We start from the raw sequence: 22,218 nt of genomic DNA on the forward strand, positions 1-22,218 counted from the left end.
ATGTGAATGCTTGTGCACAGGTCATTTAATTCCTCTGAACCTGTTTCACATCTGTAAAGTCAGGGAACCTGGGAAGACTGACTTCAATGATGGTCAGTTCTGTGGCACCCAGGCTGACAACGGCTCCTACATTGAATGTGTGTGTGTGTGTGTGTGTGTGTGTGTAAAAAAGGGATAGGCCAAGCCAAAGTTTCCCCAGGGACGACATCCTTATCTCTGCTCCTATCCTCATAATTTGTAACTTGCATTGGGCATTTTCTGTGTGCCAGACACTGTTCTAAGAGTTTCATATGTATTAATTCACTTAATCCTCATAATCCCTGACAAACACAGCCCTCTCCAAATGCCCAGCCAGCTAATCACAGAACTGGATTTCAATATATTTCCTTCATTGACATTGTTTAGAGAGCTAGTGGAAATTCTTATTATCAATGAATTCCAAAAAATAAAACCAAAAAACACATGATTTTAATTTCGATCTGCTGTATATAGAATTTTGGGATCCATGATTTTTTTTATTTCATATAATATAGGAAGAGTGTTTCATAATTATTCTTAAAGCAATTTGGGACCTCCTTGCTGATGGTAGAAGCAAAATAACTTCATGTGGTTTCCCCCACAATACAATACATACTGCATAATTTTCCTATTTGGAAGAATGATGTTTTCCAGATGCAATCATATATAAACCTAATTATGAAATGTCCAGCAGGGTATAATTTAAATTAATTTATTCTACTTTTTAAAAAAATGCATGTCTTCCATACTGAGATATTTTATTTATACTTTAGAAAACTATAGAATTTGAATTTTTAATTATTATGCTTAATTCCTCAAAGGAAGATAATTGCTTTCTGAAAATTCTTTTTTTTTTCTGTAGCAAATATCCTGTTCATTTTGTGATTTTGTTGAAGTATTTCTACTCTTTGGGTTTGGAAGTCCAATAGTCCAGGTAAGACAGTTGGGTTAAGTCTTCCACTTGTCAGCATAAGCTTATAGTGTACATAGACTTATATTTTAATATATTGTCTTCTACCAGCTTGTTTAAAGCAATTGTTAACAAACGTTTTGATGTCACATCACTATCAACAAAACATTTTCTAGCATGTATCCCTAATGTGTGTACAGTTATTTATAAATTATATACATTCTTGTTGTGTATTAATATCAGTAAAGTTGTGCTTTTTTCCTTTTAAAAAACTAAAACGAAGATAACTACACAGTGTAATGTTTCCACATCCATATGAGTCATTGTCACACATCCCATTTGAGAGTCCACTGTGACAGGAAAGAGTTGCATAGTCTATTTTCTTATTTAATAATGGGAGATATTATCCATCCTGCTTATCTCACAGAGTTGAAAGAGCATCAAATGGAATAATAGTGATTATTAGAACTGTAATTAATAGAACTGTATCAGTTAGCTATGGCTGTGTAACAAACCACTCCAAAATCAAGTGGCTTAAGGGAATAATTTATTAGCTTGTGATTCTGTGGTTCAGCAATTTGGACTGGGCTCTGCTGAGTGGTTCTGTTGTTGGTTTTAGCTCAGCTCATCTTTTGGTGACACATCAGCTGGTGGCTAAGGAAGGGCTAGATAAGGTAAGATGGCCTCATTCACCTATCTGGGGCTTGGTATTGGCTATTAGATGGGACCCCCTCTTCATGTGGTTCTTGTCCTCAAGTTGGCAGGGGTGGGCTTTTTCACATGGTCATTAGAGTACTCTGAGAAGATGAGAGCAGAAATGGCAAAGCCTCTTAAGGCCTAAACTTAGAACTGGTATGTCTATGCGTCTGTCACTTTTGTCACATTTTGCTGGTTAAAGGAAGTCACAAGTCCAGTTCAAATTCAAGGGTTGAAGAGAAAGACTTAGTTTTTTGATGGGAGTTGCAGAGTGCTTGAAACTGGGTTATTTTAATGATTCTTAAAAATAAACCTAAGAGTTTAGTACTATTGACGTGTTCATTTTATAGACAAGAAAACTGAAGTGCAGAGAGGTTGGATCATGGCCTTATCAGTACATGGTGCTATTATTCTCTCTATTTAACAGATGTGAAAACTGAGGCTTAGACCCAACTGGCACATTCAGCATCACAAAAGAAATAAATAGTGGAATGGTAAAGCAACCCCAATTTTCTTCCTGCAAGAGCCTGGCAGTTGCAAAAAGTAATTAGTTAGCTGGCAGCAAAAGTAATTAGTTAGCTGAGTATTTTTGTCTAACAGCCTCAATCTGTAAAGCATTGATTTGGAGGTCATAACCTCATGTTTCTTTTTATTTTATTTTATTTTTTTTAAGAGTTGAGTTCTTACTCTGTTGCCCAGGCTGGAGTGCAGTGGTGCTATCATGGCTCACTGCAGCCTCAAACTCCTGGGCTAAAGCAATCCTCCTGCCTCAGTCTCTTGAGTATCTGGGACTGTAGATGCACACCACCATGCCTGACTCCCATTTTTCTAACTTAAATATAGACCCTTGTTTTCTAAACATTTTGGATCATGCTTCCTATACATAAAAATAAAAATTCTGAACACAAACCCCCAATCTATATGTATTTATATATAAATTATAATCTTATTGTTGTTCCTTATTTTATTCATTGGTATAGCTTGATTTTCTTCTTATTTTTAGAGACAAAATAAATAGAAGTAGAAAAGAACATAACTTTCTTCCTTCATTAAAGCAAATTGTCTTGCACTTCTCCTGGAGTACATACTCCCTATTTTGGAGATTGCTAGAATAGAATAAGGCCCATTCATTAGCATGGCAACAACTATGTCTGAGATAGCAGAGAGCAGACCACCCCTCAGGGACTCTGCAGTAGCTATTTCAGATCAAATTGAAAGCCCAACAATACCTGCATTAACTTCAGTTAGCACCGAGCTACCAAGGAAAGGAATGCATGTAGATTTTATTTGATGAAACTTCATGGCCCAGCACTTAGGAACGGTGTTGTTTTGGATAAGTTTACTTAATTTCTGCATGCCTTGATCTGTAATCTGTAAAATAAGGGATATTAACATAAACCACAGCACCGAATTGGGAGAATTACATAAATAAATGCTAAAATAATGCCTGGCACATTGAAAGTGCTAATGGATGTTGGCTGTTGTTATATGTCATTTCCAAATGATTCACTATGATTCTCTAGAATGTCATGCTAGATTCTGAGACCAGGTCTGTGCTCAGAAGCCAACAGTCCCCTGATTGATTTGCAGTGCCTATTATGGACATGGGCTAGGGTTGAGATGGTATGTACCGAGCATCTTCTATGAAAAGAGAAATTCTTCTTCCTATTTCCCTGGTATAAACAATTCATTTGGGTCGTTGCCTCTTTTTCTGCCAACGGACTGTGTGTGAAGATGGCTGGGTCATCATGGGGGAGATGTCCTTAATAGTTTGGTTGTATCTCTGGGTTGAAAGCCTTCATGTAGTGGAATTATCATGAGTTTTCAACTGTGCCCCACTATAAGTTTAATTCTTCTTTGATTCACACTGTTAGAAAATTTAAAGCCATAAATTATCATCTAGTTAAACCTTTTCCTTGACAGACGGTGAAACTGAGGCCCATGGACATTTTTTAATATAATAATTTATGCCTCACATACTCCCCAAAGACCTGAGGAAGACTGTAATAGAAAATATAGAGTGAATATATGGATACAATTATTCTTTTTTTCGTGAGACAGACTCTCGCTCTGTCACCCAGGCTGGAGTGCAATGGCAAGATCTTGGCTCACTGCAACCATTGCCTCCCAGATTCAAACAATTCTGCTGCCTCAGCCTCCCGAGTAGCTGGGACTACAGGTATATGCCACCATGCCCGGCTAATTTTTGTATTTTTAGTAGGGACAGGGTTTCGCCATGTTGGCCAGGCTGGTCCTGAACTCCTGATCTCGTGATCCATCTGCCTTGGCCTCACAAAGTTTTGGGATTACAGGCATGAGCCACTGCGACCAGCCTATGGATACAATTTTTTAGAGGAAGATGAAAAGAGGAATGAGTCAGAAAACACAGACTGAGGAAAGCTACTGCAATTGGGCATAATATAGGCTCCAAGCTTGTGAGCAGCCAGGACAAAAGGATAATGTGTCTGCACAGCTTTTTTTAATCCAGTAAAATATAACAGGAGACACAAACTTTTTATTCCCTAAATTTGAACTTAGGGAAGAATTTGCCTTGCAGTTTTTTTCTTAATATCGGAAGCATCATGTCTTAATTGCTGCGGTTATTATGAGAAATTCTACATATAGCTTTTTTAACGTCAATCCTCCATGAAAGAGAATTATGCAGAGAGCACTATTATAAGTCATGTTCTTAAAAGGCAATCATAGATCCTTGTGGTGTTTAATAGCAGGCCACATATATGTCAGGGGTAAAACTTTCTGATGATCAGATATGATATGGAAATAAAGGCAGAAAATGTTTCAGGGGTGAAGAGTGAAATACCTCTTAAACTATTCCTCTACTGTATTGCTTATAACTGGAGTGGTGTGTTAGATAGCTAAGAAGTGAGGTTAATAGCTACTACCTAAAATGTGGGTATCCTATATTATTGATTGAAATAAAGCCATATGTCTGAGAAAGGGAACACGAATACAGCAGAATATATTTTATTATGAAAATTAAAGACCTGATTTTTGTCTTACTAAATGACTTTCCCTCATAAACACTACCCCCACCACACACATATAAGAAAGTAAAATACCTACAAGGCCAGTACTTTCCTAACATATTGCATTGCATTACTGATACAAGTTTGGGGGACCAAAGCTTGGCTATTTGTATGGTCTGAAAAACCCCAAGTTAAGAATATACTATAAAATGATCTGTGTATGCTACTGTCCCATGAATTTGACAAAAGCAATGCTAATCATTTCTGAATAAATGTACCATGACTTAGACCTCAAAGAGTAACCACAGATAAAAATTTTAAAGAATGCAATGTCCCACTCAAAATCACTAAACACATAAGGAAACAATGTATTATGAATGAGTTGGGAGGAACAATAAGTGGCAGAAAAAGACCCCCAAAGACTTCAGATATTGGAACTACCATATACAGAAAATGAAATCAGAATATAAAATGTTTTAAAAAAAGAGTAAATAAAAACATTAATGATAAATAAGAGACTGTAAAACTCTTGAGTAGATTTGAAAAATAAAGCAAATAAAACTTCTTGAAAAATATAATTATTGAAATAAAAAACTTAATAGACGGGTGAAATTGCAGATTAGATACAATTAAAAAGAGAATTAGTAGACTGGAGGATGAACCTGAAGATACGTAGAATGCAGCACAGAGAAACAAAGAAATGGAAATGTTAAGAAAAATTGAAGATAGAGTAAGAAAGTTTAACCTGTATCTTAAAAAAGTTCCAGAAGAAGAGAATGAGAGAGAATGTAATATTGGAGGAGATAATGACTGAAAATTCTCTAGAATTAATGAAAGACATGAATTCTCAGATTAAAAATGCATGATGAACAGAATAAATAAAAATAAATTTATGACCAAGCATGCAGTGGCAAAAACTTCAAAATATCATCACAAAGGGATTCTAAAGCAAACAGGAAAGAAGCCTCTGATTATCTATAAATGAGAGATAATTAAATGAAGATTGACTTTTAATAGAAACAATGGAGGCCAGAATGATTTCTTCAAAGAGTGAAAGGAAATACTCGTCAACCTAGAATTATGTATCCAATGAAACTGTCTTTCAAGAATGGATGGCTGGGTGTGGAGGCTCACACCTGTAATCCCAGCACTTTGGGAGGCTGAGGCAGGTGGATCACCTGAGGCCAGGAGCTCATGACCAGCCTGGCCAACATGGCAAAACCCCATCTCTACTAAAAACACAAAAATCAGCCAGGCATGGTGTCATGTGCCTGTAATGCCAGCTACTCAGGAGGCTGAGGTAGGAGAATAGCTTTAACCTGGTAGGTAGGTAGAGGTGTGGAGGTTGCGGTGAACCAAGATTGTGCCGTTGCACTTCAGCCTGGGCAAAAGAGCAAGACTCTGTCTAAAAAAAAAAAAAAAAAAAAGATGAAATAAAGAATCTTGCTGACAAGCAAAAACAAAGCATTCACAAGCTATCTACAATTCTTAACAAATATTTTCTAAAAGATGAACTTCAGAAGGAAAAAGAAAATCTCAGAAAAAAAAGAATGAAAGAACACAAGCAGTTTGAAAAATACAAGAAAGGAGAAAAAGGAAATCCACATATATAAAAACAGGACAAATTAAAAACACAAACTAAGGTAGCAATAAATCCAAATATAATTGTAGTAATTTGATCATAAAGTGGACTAAATGTTCTAGTTAAAATACAAATGTTTTCAGACAATTAAAGAAAAACAGCACTAAAAGCAAAGCAAAACCCAGATTACTTTGTTTAAACGAGACTAATCTAAAATAGAAGGACATAGAAAGGTTGGAAATATTAGGATAGGAAAAGATATACCAGACAACCAAAAGAAAGCTTGTGTAGCTGTGTTAATATCAGACAAAAACAGGGCTTAAAGATTACTGATAACAAAGAGCATTACAATTGAGATGAAAATGTCCCGATTCATCAGGGAAAGATAATATTCTTAAATTTGTATGCATCCAGTAAAATAATTTCAATATATATATGGTAAAAATGGTCAGAATTACAAATAGAAAGTAACAAGTAAACATCACAAAGGGAAATTTAATAAAACTTCTCTCAAAAACTTATAGATCAAACAGACAAAGTAGTAAGAATACAGAATATTTGAATAACATGACTAATAACATTAATCTAAGTATCGCATACAGTACTATCACCTATCAATTAAGAATACTCATTTTTTGAGGATACATGTAACATGAAAATTGACTCTTTACTGAGTCATAAAGCATGTTTCAATGAATTTAAAAGAACCAACATCCAGAAAAAAAAAATCTGGATCATATAGATACTGATTCATACAGACGTTATTCTCTTACCATAGAAAGATATAAAATGAACCTTATCTTCAAAGCACTTTACATATAGAAAGTAAAAAAAAATAATTAGAAATAACTCATAGGTCAGAAAGGTAAATTATAGTGGAAATTAGCAAATTCTTGGACTTGAACAATAACAAAAGCACTACATAAAAAAAAATTTGTGGGCTGTAAGAAAGGTGTTACCAGAGGAAAATTCAAAATTTCTACTATATTTATTTATAATAGAAAAGGAAAAAGGCCAAAAATTCATAAGCATAGCATCTCATTTAAGTTAGAAAAACAATAACAGAAAAACATAAAGAAAATAGAAGCAAGAAACTATTAAAGCTAATAAAGGCATTTTAGAAGATTGCTTTGAAATTTTTTCTAATGCTAGCTGTGGAGAGAGTCTCCAGTGCTGTTCATTGGGTATTTCTGCTTCTGGGCAAATGGTGAAGTGGCATTTCCCCTGGTCTTGGAGTCACATGTGGCCATGTGTTTTGGTGTGGTGATGTCCTTCGCACTGAGGTTTAGAGCTAGGGTCTCTGCTAGCAGTGTTATTTTGATTTCTATCTGTAATTACTACTTGAACATATATATCCCCAGAGCTCTCAGTGGGAGGATGCCTGTGGTTTGATGGTAGGACTAGGGTAGTTTAAGACTCCTTAGCCATAATATTATATAGTTGCAGGCCAAATAAACCTAATTTCTAACACTTTTCATCAGTGTAATTCTCCAATTTAGCTAGCCTAAGCTCATGATTGATCTCAGTAGAAAACGTTTATCCTTGTTCCCAGTATTGTCAAGCATGAATTAGTTCATTATCAGCTAACATATTTTGAGTGCTTACTATTTACTGAGCAATATCATAAGCATCTTACGTGAATTACATAATTTAAGTCACAGGAACCCAATTTTAAGCAGATTCTATTATTGTACTTCTTTACAGTGGAAAGCAGGAAGTTTAAGGAACTCGCTGGTAGGTAGAACAGTTAGCAGTACAACATTTCTCTCTGACTCTGGAGATGGTGCTCTAAACCTCTATAACACATTGCTTATCATATATCTTAGATTGTTTTTTTCTTTCAGGACAATTTTTCTTTCAGGACAGTGGGTGGTGATGGTTTTCTTATGGTGGAAGATGTACGCATAGTAAAGATGCATCCTAGGAAGAACTTGCCGTTCTCATTCAGTCAAGCTTATCCTGCCTGAAAACAGCAATTTGAGACACTGGGTCTCAGTATGTATCTTCCCTCCTCAGAAGTCAAAGTGGGAAACTGACCTCGTATGGCTGCAGTGCTTGTTTCTCTTACACTAAATACAAAGACTTTGGTAGTACCTCAGGGGACATCAGATAGAAAAGCAAGTACGGGCTGATTTGGGAAATTGGTGCTATAAGCGCCTCAGAATCACAGACGTAGGGTTTCCTTAATTAGAGAGGTGGCCTTCCAATCAATATTCTTGCTATTCTTTGCTGTGCCATTCTCCTTGCTTTCCAGCCAGTCACTGTGGGGATTTTCAGCTGACGGCGGTGCAATTCTCCTGGGGCTGTGCAAGGAACAGAGGGGGAGAGAGAGCATAATTTTTTGGCCTGTTATATGGGGTTGCTAAACCACGGGATTGCATTCATCAAAGCCAACATAGCTCCCTGCAACGTTATATTCAGAATGCATGTTACATGGTTCACTTAGGAGTGATGGCAGGATGCTGCAGCTATGCTGAAGCATTGGAAATGTTTAGGCATTTTGAGTCTTTTTCCTTTCGCTGTAAGAAGAGAATATCCAAAACTCCAGGTAGGAAACCACACTGTCCCAAGACCTGAACTCTGCTCAGATGTCTGTTAGCTGCTGCTTAGGAACATGCAAGTATTTGAGGAAAAACAATGGAACTTTCCTATTGCTATGGGAATCTGAAATTAGTTAGAACTTTATCTGTCTTCCTACCCAATAAAGGAAACAGAGATAAGAAGAAGGAAAACAACAACACCACATTTCTTCCTAATATTTATTTAATACCATGTTAGGCACTAAATGATTAATGCATTATCTCATTTAATTTTCACAACAATCCTACAAAGCAGGGCTATGGCTATGGCATCTGTAGCCTAAATGTGAGGAATTGAGGATTTGAATGACGAGTAAGTTGTCCACACTCCCACAGGAATTGAACTCTGGTCTTACTCGGGAGCCCCTTCTCTGAACCATTGATTCCAATTATGTTTCCATGGAATTAGGAATTTCCATTCCAGATTTGATTAATCAGGATTCTCTCATAATCCCTGCTGCTGGTATGTATAGAATAAAACTAATTCATCTTAAGGCATGGTCGAAATAGGTCACCTAGGCTATATTTACAGGGATAATGTAATTATAACAATTTTCAGGAGTGTTCAGCCTTCTCTAAAGTAAACATTAGTTAGGAAAGATAAGTTAGGGGCCCCAATTAGCCAGATTGGATCGGTTTCACTGGCTTGATGCATAATTCTCTAGTTCTCTTTTCTTAAGTAAACACAGCTGTGATGTACCAGCGCATGCCTTGGTATGCCAGAATCCAGAGGTAAGATGGAAGTTCTTAAAAAGAAGTCTAGAAACTGTGTTTATCATCTCGTCCCTTGCTACCTTGCCTTAGGACTATGTATTTATTTGGCATAAAACCGAGAAAGAAAACACAAGCTCAGCTAAACGGTTCCTTTATAACCTGGAGGAAAAGACCTTGAGTAGTGACCTCCAAAGAGTTAATCGATTAAAAAAAATCCCTTAAAATACTTCTATAACTTGAGTTCTTTGCTGTTGTTGTTACAGAATGAATTGGCACATGATTTCACTTGCTCCCCATATTGGGATAATGAGTATTCTAATAAAATGTCAGTTTGCTTTCCCAAAGAGTGTTGTCCAACACAGAACACATATATGATTCCTGAAACTTATTCTTCATTTAGGAAGTCAGTTAATGCTGATCAAAGAGCATGTCAACAGAAGCAGTGAAGAGAAAGGAAAACAGAGGGAATTGAGTTGGAATGGGGTGAATTTACACACTTCAGTGTCAGGGTTTGAAACTGTGAAATTCAACAACTATTCATTGAGGACTTCCTCAATGTAAGGGATTGATGCTCTGCACTGGGGATAAAAACATGGATTTGTTGGCTCTCAGTGACTATATCCTGAGATGAATGAAGTTTACAACTGAGAAGTTTAGGCTAATGCCTATTTTTTAAAAGCATTTACAGAACTGTCTGATTAAAGAGTGTTCTTCCCTGTACTAATGTTAACATAGGCAAAAGAAGAAACCAATTAAATATTGAATGGCAAATAGAATTCCTTTCATGTGACAATACTGATTGAGGCCAGTCTGGGCTTGATTAGTGATGTCTGTCATAGGCATAGAAGGGGAAGATAGTGGCATGAAAATAATATGTTTGATATCCCTAATGTAAATTGTATGATTTGAGCTATGTCTGTTTCTCAAATAGCTTTTTCACTGTTTCACGGCAGTACCTGAAACTCTTGCCCTTTATTTACTAATTGTTCTATATTATTATTATTTTTAGTAATAAAAGCTAACATGGATTAGGTTCTTAGTACATACCAGGAAGTAAGTTAAATACTTTGTATACAGCATTGTATTTATTCCTGTTTTACAGATAAGGAGAGTGAGACCTATTCTCTAGAAACTGAACCAAGGTGCTTTGGTTTCCAAAGTCTATGCCTCAAATTGCCACATTTTTGTGATGCATTCTTCTTGGGGTTCGATGAGATGTTTCATGCTTCTTCTCTTCATGATTTTAGGAGAACATCTCTCTTGAGAAACCAGAGAAATATTGAAGGACCCATATATAATAAGAACATAGAGAACCAAGAATGCAAAACACAGACCTAGAGCAAACTTGACTGTAATGTGCTGCTAGCCACAATTTCCTAGGTTCAGTAAGCCACAGGCTCATCAAAAGGCACTGGCCTACTTACTGAAAGGCCTTCTTGAAGATCCATTGCATTTCCTAAGATGTGGAGATTTTAAATTTTGCTTTTATTAGGAAATACCTTAAAACTGTAGAGGACACAGAATGGGGATTGTCTTAGTTCAGGCTGCTATAACAAAGTACCATAACCTGGGTGGCTTGCAAATGATAGAAATTTGTTTCTTATAGTTCTGGAGGCTGGAATTCTGAGATTGGAATGCTGGTGTGGTTCAGCCCTGCTGAGGGTCTTCTTCTAGCTTGTAGACTGCTGATTTCTTGTCATATCCTCACATGGCAGAAAGAAAGTGAGAGAGCTCTCTGGGGTCCCTTTATAAGGGTGCTGATCTTTTATGAGAGCTTCACCCTAATCATCTACTTACTGCCACCCATCCCCCCAAAGGTTCCACTTCCTAATACCATCACATTGGGGGTTAGGATTTCATTGTGTGAATTTTGGGGGGGATACACACATATCAGCCTGTTGCAGAAATATAGTGATGGCGGAGGGGTGCTTAGAAAGCTACATGGCATGAGATGCTGCAGTGAATGCAGGTCAGAGAAGAACATGGTTGTCACAGAGGGAACAGTGTTCATTCACTTCTTTATTCAATTGCTCATTTATCCAACAAAAACACACGGAGTATCTACTTTGCTCTAGGAACCGTGCCAAATGCTGGGGATATAGGTTCCTGTTCATAGGGAGGTTTCTGAAGGGAGGAGGCAAACTCTAAAAATAAATGATATATTTACAGATTTTGCCTAAGGTTGCTCTGACTCTCACCCTTTCCACTTGAAGAGTCAGCTTTCTTCTTATTTGATATCTTTATTATTACAACACACAAATTACCATTCTAATTCTAAACCACATTGATGAGACATGAAAATACATATGCATCATATTAAGTAAAGAAAGGTCAAATATAATATTTTATCTACAACATGATCATAGGCTTGTAATAATTATATGCATGAAAAAGGATGACCTAGCTTGAAAATGTTTCTGAAGATGTTGAAACATTTACGAGTAGAGGCTTGAAAAAAATAACCTGTCATTTAAAAGCTGCAAAGGTTTTCTGTCTCATAAGAAAGTCAGCTTTCCTAATTTCACTGGGTCAGACTGCTTCTTTATTCTAGAAAAATCACTGAGTTGTCTTAATGCTAGCCATAGGTAAAGCAAGAGCCCAGCTGTTATTTGGAAGGCTTGCAAAGTCACAGGTGAGAAACCAAAAGCTCTGTGTGGTCATGTACATTTTTGCCTATATATGAAGCAAATCTTCTTTGGTTTCTCATATCCTTGTGAGCTAAGACAGCACTGTGCCCCTAACTCTGGTTACCTGTATCTGGGGTGGCCTGGGGATTATTATTTGAACTGTTGCCTCCCAGGGAAGGTGACTGCAAGGAGAATATGCAGATAGGGTCTCCTTTTCATCCTGGGAGAATCAGACTGGGCTGGGAGTAGTTGATACCCATGCCATCCCAACACAAACCCCACCCTCACCCACAACCCAGAATCAGTGCACTTCTCAAAGTCTGGATCAGCAGATCTCAAATCAGACACCAGGACTGGACTGGACTATTGATGTCTGATTTGAGATCTGGTGATCCAGACTTGGAGAAGTGCACAGATTCTGGGTTGTGGGTGAGGGTGGAGTTTGCATTGGGATGGAAAGGGTATCAGTGCTGTTGATCATCCTGGTAAGGGATGGATCCCCTAGGAATAAAGATTATGGCCTGGGCTGAGGGAAAACATCTTTTCTCCCTTGGAGACGTGGCTGTGAGATCTGGACTATAAGAAAAAGATCTGGACTATAAGAAAAGGAGATGTGTTTGACTACACTCTCAGTTGAGATCAGGTTGGGAGGTATCTTAGAGTTTCCCAGAAGCAGTATCTGGGCCTCATACTAGGTCTAGAGGAAGGTTTTTTTCTGTGTTGTAGTTTCCTTCTGTTCTTCCTGGACTTTACATACAATCTTGTTAATAGTTGGAGCCAGGTCCTAATACTGCTGTGGGGAATTAAAGGAAGTAGTCCTGAATCTATTAGTCCTGAGTCCACTTTGAGGATTCAGGACTAAAGAGAAGGCTCACCTCTCCTTTCCCTCTGAGGCCAGTGTATTGGAGCCAACTGCAGCCAAAGAGACACCTGGGACCCTACAACCGCAGGAGAGGCAGGCTGCTGTGAAAGCTCATGTAATTGCCACCTCCTCTTCCCAACCCTCCACTCCCCACCCCTCCACTCCCCACCAATTGTCCTAAGTACAGAAAGGTGACGGAAGCTTCAGAAGGAGGGGAATGGATGCTAAGGTCAGCAGTCAAGCTAGGAAGGGTTTGGAGACCTGGGAACAGAAAGGAAAAGAAAGGGATGGCTAATGAAAAAAAGTAAGAGGGATTATAGAGAACTATTTTTTGTCATTTCATTTCTATGGTTATAATATTGGTTTTGCAGTAAATCAAGAAGGCATGTGACACTATTATTGTTACTGTACCATCTACAAATGTTGTAGTCCCTGTGCAAAGAGAGGTTAACATTTGACATTAACTCGGTCAGCTAAAGTCCAACATAAAAACTGGAGGTGTGTCATCTGTTATGATCTCTTTCACATAAACCTACTAATTGAATTTTTTTCATGCCCCAGGTGGGAGCTTCTTGTGTTTTAATATATACTGAGGCCCTTTGTGTAGTTCTTGTGAGTCTCAGCAGGGGAGCATGCTGGTCAGTTAGCACTGCCAGCCTTATGGAGAAAAATCACTGTATTCTTGCTATGATTTACACAATAATTTTAATTTTATTTCTTTTTAGAATACAAAGGACATATTTGTGGTTCTAAATTAAGAGGTATCGAAGGCAAACAGTGAAAATACTGCCTCTGATGTGCTTCCAGCCTTCCAGCTCTCCTCTTCAGAGACAATTCTGTTACCAATTTGTTACGTATTTTTCCAAAGGTAGTTTACGGGTACATCAGCAGATTCCTCTCTCTATGATATTCTGCACATTGAAATGCTCCTCTTGAGCCTGGGACTCTGCTAAGCATTTTATACGCTTGGTGTTATGCAAATCTCATAATCAACCTATGAGTAGTTACTCAGGTAATGTTAACTGAGACTCAGAGATGGTGGTCTGCTGGGCTGGTTTGTACCAGCTTGAGTGAGCCAGTAGTTAAACTGTCAGGAATTTTGTGATCTGGGTTGACCACAGGTTAGTAGCTTGAAACTGGTCACAGTGGGAGCATTTGCATCTGTGGAAATTGGCAAGTGCTACAAATCGCATTTCCTCCCTCCATAGCTGGTTGTTCCATGTTTACCAGCACACTACTTCTTAGAGAGGTTAAGTGACTTGTTCAAAATCACGAACAAAAGGTAGAAGATTCAGGATTTGAACTTGGCCATCTCTGACTCCAGGTCCTGTGCTCTGAGCCAGGATCACACTGAAAAGTAACAGCAAGATGAACTTGAACTTCCCAGTGCCAGTCCTGGCATTTTCTCTGCATTCTCCAGACCCAGGCTGCATTAGACAATCTCTCTCTCTCTCTCTTTTTTTTTTTTTCTGAGACAGAGTCTCACTCTGTCGCCCAGGCTGGAGTGCAGTGGCACGATCTTGGCTCACTGCAAGCTCCACCTCCCAGGTTCAAGCCATTCTCCTGCCCCTGCCTCCCAAGTAGCTGGGACTATAGGCACCTGCCACCAAACCTGGCTAATTTTTTGTATTTTTAGTAGAGAAGGGGTTTCACTGTGTTAGCCAGGATGGTTTCGATCTCCTGACCTCATGATCTGCCCTTCTTTGCCTCCCAAAGTGCTGGGATTACAGGTGTGAGCCACCGTGCCTGGCCCTCTCTCTCTTTTTAAACACTTTCATTTTTATGGTTAGAGTCTTTTTTTTTTTTTTTTTTCCCTGAGACGGAATTTCGCTTTTGTCACCCAGGCTAGAGTGCAATGGTGCAATCTTGGCTCACTGCAACCTCCACCTCCCAGGTTCAAGTGATTTCTCTCTCAGCCTCCTGAGTAGCTGGGGTTACAGGTGCCTGCCACCATACCCAGCTAATTTTTGCATTTTTAATAGAGACGAGGCTTCACCGTGTTGGCCAGGCTGGTCTCGAACTCCCGACCTCAGGTGATCCATCTGCCTTGGCCTCCCAGAGTGCTGGGGTTACAGGCGTGAGCCACCATGCCTGGCCGGTTAGTGTCCTAATAGTTTGTTTTCTTCTTATAAAACTAATCCATGCTTATTGCAGACAAGCTGTAAAATGGAGAGATATATAAAGAAGATAATAGCCACTACCCAGGAAATAACCAGTGCTAACATTTTATCACCTTCTATTGACTTCGACCTTTGTGTTTCTGATCACTTGAACTTGATCCCTATTTGGTGGCTCTGTTTTGCCTTTGGACTTTTTCCTCTCTGATTTTCACCTTGATGTTCCTTGGTACCTTTCACCTTGTCTGTATATCTGGAAGTCCTAGCTGTGACATGGACTGCAATTAACCCCATTTTAGAGCGGTCATGTCAAGGATCAACATGTAAGGTGAACAGACGATGTAGTCAGCTTTATTCTTGACCCATACCCAGCATGGCGAGAGGCTCACAAAGTAGGAGGCGCCAGGAAGCCAAAACCAGGGGAGGAAACCACTGACTCCTACAGCCTGATTCACCATCATTAGGATGTGTGTGTCTCTTGAGTGGAATGGAGGGCAAAATCACACACACTATTTAAATTGTTATTTCTCTACCTCTCATTATCCACTCCCTGTACCAGCTCATGCACAGCCGTTGAATTTATGTAATTTGAATGTGCAAATGACGTGTTTTCTCTCTCATAAAGCAGAGAAGCCAGAAGAACGGAAACACTTAGCCTTCTGAAACATCGACAATGGGTTGGTCAACATTAGTGTATTGTTAACTGTAACAGCTAGCAGAATATTATATTTTACCTCTGGAAGCGTCTGTAATACAATATCTGCTTATGTGTGTGTGTGCACGTGCATGTGTGTTTCACTATATATATATAAAATCAGAGTAACTAATTCTGCGTCAGGTAAATGGATTAGGGGGAGCTAAAGAGGAGCCATTTTCTTCACGACATTTCAACAATGAGTAAATGGCATAGAGAAACACAGGCTGTCCTGAGAGGCAGAGGCTGTCCTTGGCTCTGGGCTATGCGAGCCCTATGGGTTCTGAGCACCAGTGATACAAATTGTGCCAATCTGCTAAAGCAGACCTAGCTTCCCAGTGGTTTTGTGACTGTCGCCTGCCTCTGCATCTCTTATAATGAAATGGTTCTTGGACAGCTGGGTTATCAGCAAAGAGCTATGTAGGAAGTGCCCTGCCCAATTAATCAGATGTCATTCTGACCAGATTTCTTTAGCACATTGCTTCATGGTAAACAACAGAGTATTAATAAACTAAAATCAAAAAGAGACAAAGAAGAAAGGCATCATTTTTATGTGTACTTGTCTTAAGGCATATTTTTCCATTTCTGAAACTTGAAAAATAACCATCTGGAAAGAATCATATTATAGACAAGGCATGTCATGACATTTATAGCAAATATTTTTGCTGTGCGGATCAGTATTCTCTCATTGCCCCGTCAACTGCCATATAATCAGATACCCATAAAGTATTCAATAAAAAGAGGGTTCCAGCAATAAATCAATAGTGCAGGAATATGTTTTAAGTGTTCACATTTTCCTTTGTTTATCCTTCTTTTTAAACACACAGTTTTGCATCACAAACCCCCTTTAGCATTCATATTTGTTTCTTTGCCTTTCAGCCACCCAGTCTCGGGCAAATGACATTAAACTGCACCACTGCAAAGAGATCTCTGGCATAAATAAATGTATCAGGAGGTCAAGAGGTCAAGAGCATAAATGAGGCAAAGATTTCAAAGAAATCACCGACCAAATGATTTATAAATCATGGAAAACACTGCTCTGGCCATAAAAGAGAAATTAAATTTATACATCATGAGCTTCAGGATGCTTTGGGTTCTGGTGGGTAACTGGGTTAGAAATGGAAGAGCTTATGTCATCCTGTTGTTGGTTCGGAGCCTTGTTATAGCGGCATTTACCCCGGGACTCTAAATCAGGAGGACTGAGATTAAACTCTCCCCCCCTTCTTCTGTCTTCAGAAACATTTGCTTTTACCTCTGACCTGAAATTCCCACTGCACCAGGCTCAGCTCTGGAGTGGGGTGGGAACCAATTCACTGTTGGGCAGAAATGATCATACCTGTGAGTGAAGATGGGCACTATCATGCCTCCCATCTGTTGGAGAAAGGCTGACAGCCTCCTACCTTTGTTTTTAGGAAAGCAACACAGAATTATAGCATCTGCTCTGGCTGGCCAAGGAAGCTGTGAAACCACAGACTGCTGGAACCTAACAGCCCAAGCATCTATAGGAGAGAATAAAAACGAGCCAGGCTCTGTAAAAAGAACAATAATACTTTATGCTATAATGATCTGTAATGGGAAGCTGTCCAGAACTTTTACAACTTAAAAATAATCCTCCTTTTTGCCATATTTTCTTGAAAGATGTGCTATCTAGCCATTCCTCTTTTCTACTCCCCCTCCTCTTCTTGTCCTATTATGTTTGGGGAAAATATCAGATTGGAAACTGTAAAGCTTGAAAGCATCCATTTATTTTAGCTTTACATGAATTCATGAAATGTACACAATGATCTCTATATAAAACTGCAGTAATTTAATGGGGAAGTTGCCGAAAACACACTCAATTGGGAACGTCACTTCCGAGTAAAACAGATGTGAAGCAGCAAATGACACCATGAGCAGCCATCAGACTTTGGAATTGATTGCTGTTCTTTATGACCTAACCAATGGAGACTTAAACATGGGGCTCATTTTAAAGTTTTCCTGGAAACAAATTTTGTTAATCCCACTCAATGGAAACAATATGCTAGTTCTGAGCTTGAAATACAGATCTGTGGTGATGACAGAGAAAAAACAATATATTGTGTCAAGATTCTCGTGCTTTCACAAAGTAGGATTTCAGAGGAGCTCTAAGTTTCTTTCCTTCCTCTCTCTATTTCCTTTCCTTTCCTTTCTTTCCTTTCCTTCCTTCCTTCCTTCCTTCCTCCCTTCCTCCCTTCCTCCCTCCCTCCCTCCCTCCCTCCCTTCCCTACCTCCCTTCCTCACTTCCCTGCCTCCCTATTTTCCTTCCTTGCTTTCCTCCTTCCTTCCTCCCTCCTTTTCTTGCTTCCTTCTTCCTTTCTTTTTCTCTTTCTTTCTGTTTTGCCTTCTCAAGCTTTTCTCTTTAGCTTTTAGGTATTTGCAAGAACAAGATCTTTGGGGGTCAGTAAATTGTTGGTTATGTGCTTTACTTGTTAAATGTCTTAAGACACTTTTTACTAAAGCATTTGGGTGAAGGAAATGTGAAGTGCATTTTTTTCTTGAGCTACTTTTTGTAGGATTCTAAATTTAGGCATATGTTATAGGAAATTTAATCCTCAGCTTATGGATGCATTTATGCTTAAATCATCAAAATTGGATTTGGAGTCAACTTGCTTAATGATAAGTCTCTGTAATCCCCCTTTTCTTTATAACTGGGAAGTTGAGTTTCATGGGTGAGGCCATAAACTCATGTTGTGTTTGGAATTCAGGTTCTTAAGAATTGGTTGGCAAAACCTCCACTGTTGGAAAATATTTGCAAACTATTGGGCAAAGGCCTAATACCCAAAGGTCTAATATCCAGAATCTGTATGGAACTTAAACAAATCAACAAGCAAAAACCAAACAACACTATTATGGTCATTACCTGAGTGATGAAATAATCTGTACACCAAACCCCTATAACACACAATTTACCCATGTAACAAACCTGCACATACACCCCTGACCCCACCCCCCAGCCCCCGCCAAAAAAAAAAAAAAGAATTATGGAGTAATGTTATGCAGACTTGGGTGAGGCAGGCTCTATTGAAGTAGCTGTGGTTCAAGTAGACATTGGTAAGCATGTCTATTATCCTTCTAAGTTCCTAAGTCTCCACAGTGTGTCTAAATCAATGTCTTAAGACTTTTCCACTATAACTCCTAGGAATAAATACATTTTATAATTTCATCCCAACATTCATATATGTGTTAATTATTGAAGCAGTGCTTCCCCTTATTACATATAATACACTGTAATATTTCCTTTATTATTTCTTTCTATCACAATTCCTTCCGTTAAATAAAAGCATCCTGGTCTTGGCTCACTAAAAAAAAAAACCAAAAACCAAAAAACAACAACCGACCAAACAAACTTTCCATGTTAGAAGGATACTTTGTTTTTCCTACCTTGGAATCACCCTACATATGCCAAGGGTCCATCTATTCTTCAAACCATTCCTTTTCCCAAACAAATTGCATATAGAAGGATTATAAAAATAATAAATAATCTCACATCAGCTACATCTGCTTTTCTCTGTCATTTTCTTTTTTCACTTTAAAGAGAAGCAAGTCTGAGAGAAATGTTTGAGATTTTGCAAAGATTTGAATATGACATTGCGAATTTTCCAATGGTTTTTCAATTTTCATAGCAATTGGCAGAATTATGTCTCAATAAAGTCAAAAAGGAGTATGTTAATTCACATCTTAGCAAAAATATATAAAGTATATATTTGGGGAGAACCTGTTAAACATAGGACTAGGCTAGTGATTAGTACATTTGCATTTTCGAAGGAATTCTTGGAAATTTTGAATGGTTTCTGTAGAGCCTAGGTTGGTTGTCCCTTTAATGTCGTCCCACACAAGGTACCAGTGTTTTCAGACTCAGTTGCATATGTCAGAGTTGAGCTTAAATGTAATGTCTGTTGTGCCAAGGAAGAGGAGAGACAATCTCTGCCGCCGCTAAAAGAAACTGCTGACATTGTTACATTTAAAATTTTATTTGTTTTCACAGAAATGAGCAACTTGTACAGCCATATTTGCCTTTTCTGGCTTATTGGCTTTTGATCACATCTCATGACTTTTTCAGTCCATGATATTTTGCTTACACTGAAGAAGTTGTAATCTTAAACATGCAAATGGAAGGAGGGTTGAGATCTCTTGTAAATAGACTGTGTGATGGGGTCCATCTATTTTTAAATGACTGCTGTGGAACATGTAACACACACATGACGGGCAGGGTGACTGTAGGGTGAGAGCCTGAGTAGAGAATAGGTAATGTAGTAATTCAGTAATACTCTCTGACTTCAGAGATATGAGACATAATTCCTCAAGGCCTGTTTAAAGAATAGAGAAAAACCTTTTATATTTAATGTATCATGCACTGAGAACTGAACTTTAAGAGTTCTTGGCATTATGTTTTTCCTGTTGTTGTCTAACTCTGTGCTCCCTCAATTTCCCTTTGTCCTTCTGAGAATCTTAATCTGATTTGTAGTGAAATTGACTAGAAGTATAGCCTCTGCAGTTCAGAGTTCAAATCCTGTTTTAGCCACAGACTAACTGTGGGACCTTGTGCGAGTGACCTGAGCTCTCTTGCCTCGATTCTCTTCCTTGTAAAATGGTAAAAAGAATATTATCCACCACATGGACTCATTGAGATCGAAGTATGTGAAAAGCAGAAGAGATGTTGGTATAGGGTTAACACTTACTAAATGTTAGCTGCTCCAGTCATTATTATGGTGATGGTGGTTTAGCAAATTGTTTAGCCCACAGTTTTTTTTTTTTTTTCATAGATAGTTTAAGTCAAAGTGGGCCAGTCCATTCTAACATGATTCTAAACTGGTTAAGTGTGAATTACTAAAATTACTAAAATACTCCCGAATTAAGGCTTTGACATCCCCAAAGCAAATCACAAAGTAAAGTGTCTAGTTATGTATTGGGTGGTACTGGTGGAAGCACCATTATTTTATTATTGGAAAGTGGAGTGAAAATCTGATATGGAGGGAAGAACGCTGGATTATGATGAGTTGGATCATGTGCCACTAAGAAAAGTGTGACCTTGGGCAAATTATATGTCCTCCCTGAATTTTGTCAGCCAAATGAGAGTGGGAGTGATAGACCCACTCTGTGCATTTCCCAGGGTTTTATGAGATCCAATTAGAAGAAGCATGGGCACAGGAAAGCACTCTGAAAAGATGAATGTGCTGTTCAGGCAGGAGGTGATGCAAGTTGAATGACAGAGCAGATTCCTGCCCATCAATCCTGTACTTCCGCTGGTTACTGTTCCAGCCTGGGATGCTGGAGGATGGCCCGATTGCAAATTCCAGGGCACGCACATGGCCTGTTGATTGCAGCGGTGCCTGCTGTGCAAAAGGAGCCGGGGTGCATTTGTATGTGTCAGTTCCAGGTAGGCAGATAGCTTTGCTTTTGAAATACAAAGGCTTTCCTGGGTGAAATGGGACAAATGGGTAGACCCCAAATACTCCAAAACAGCATCTGAGTGTTTGAAGCATTGTGCCCTTTGTTGTCTGAATGATACTCTAGTAATTTTGTGACGGTGTATTCCTTAGTCAGAGCTGCAGAGTTCAGCAGCCACCCCCTAGAGCCCTGGCAAAGGCAGTTTCTGAAAATGCCAGAAGAGAGAGGAGTTAATGTACAAGGTGGAAGAGCGAAAGCCCAGGGAGCCCAGATCCAAGCCAGGAGACTGTTTTCAACCACATGAGTGAGAGTGTGCAAGATGCAGACAAACAAGGAGGACCAGAAATCGCGCCTATGCCACCAATCCAGACGCAGGAATAAGAGGAGGTAGCCCTGTTGGGGTCCTAATCCATCACTCTTTGGAGGCTGCTCAGCCTGGCTCGGGCAGGGAAGTCACGAGCCTGGCACCAGCCTCTCTGGGCCACCTCCCGGCCTTGGGCAGCAGAAGGGCCTCGGGCTGAACTGTGCTGCCTGGGCCCGCACTCCTCAACAGATGGCACTGTAAATCTGAAATATTCCACAGGAGAAAGACAAATGGGAATCCGCCGAGAAGTCTTGAAGCCTGGCATACGGAGTGGAATAAATAGAGGCCTAGCATCCTTACCAAGCCGTTCCTTCCTCCTGCTCTTAAATATCACACTTCTGAAGTCATCTCCCCCTGGAACTCCCAGCAGCTGAATAGGCTCATAAACACAGTGCTCTCTGGGCAGAGGGAAACCGAGAACTGAGCTGGTTGCCCCTATGAATCCAGCCTACAGTTAGGTGTGGGGATGTTTGCCTTGAGCTTTCAGATGATTTCACACTTACCCCACTCTAGCTGGTGATTCTGTGCCCTGACCCCCACCGCCTCGTCATTCAGATGTAAACAAGCCCTTATCTTCCCTTTCTGAAACATTTGTTGTCTGCAGGCCATACATGAGGCACTGTCATGCATCCAGTCACTAGCTGTGTTTTCCTCCTTTATTT

Source organism: Gorilla gorilla, chromosome 4, assembly GCF_029281585.2.
Source record: "Gorilla gorilla gorilla isolate KB3781 chromosome 4, NHGRI_mGorGor1-v2.1_pri, whole genome shotgun sequence".
NCBI classification, from domain to species: domain Eukaryota; kingdom Metazoa; phylum Chordata; class Mammalia; order Primates; family Hominidae; genus Gorilla; species Gorilla gorilla.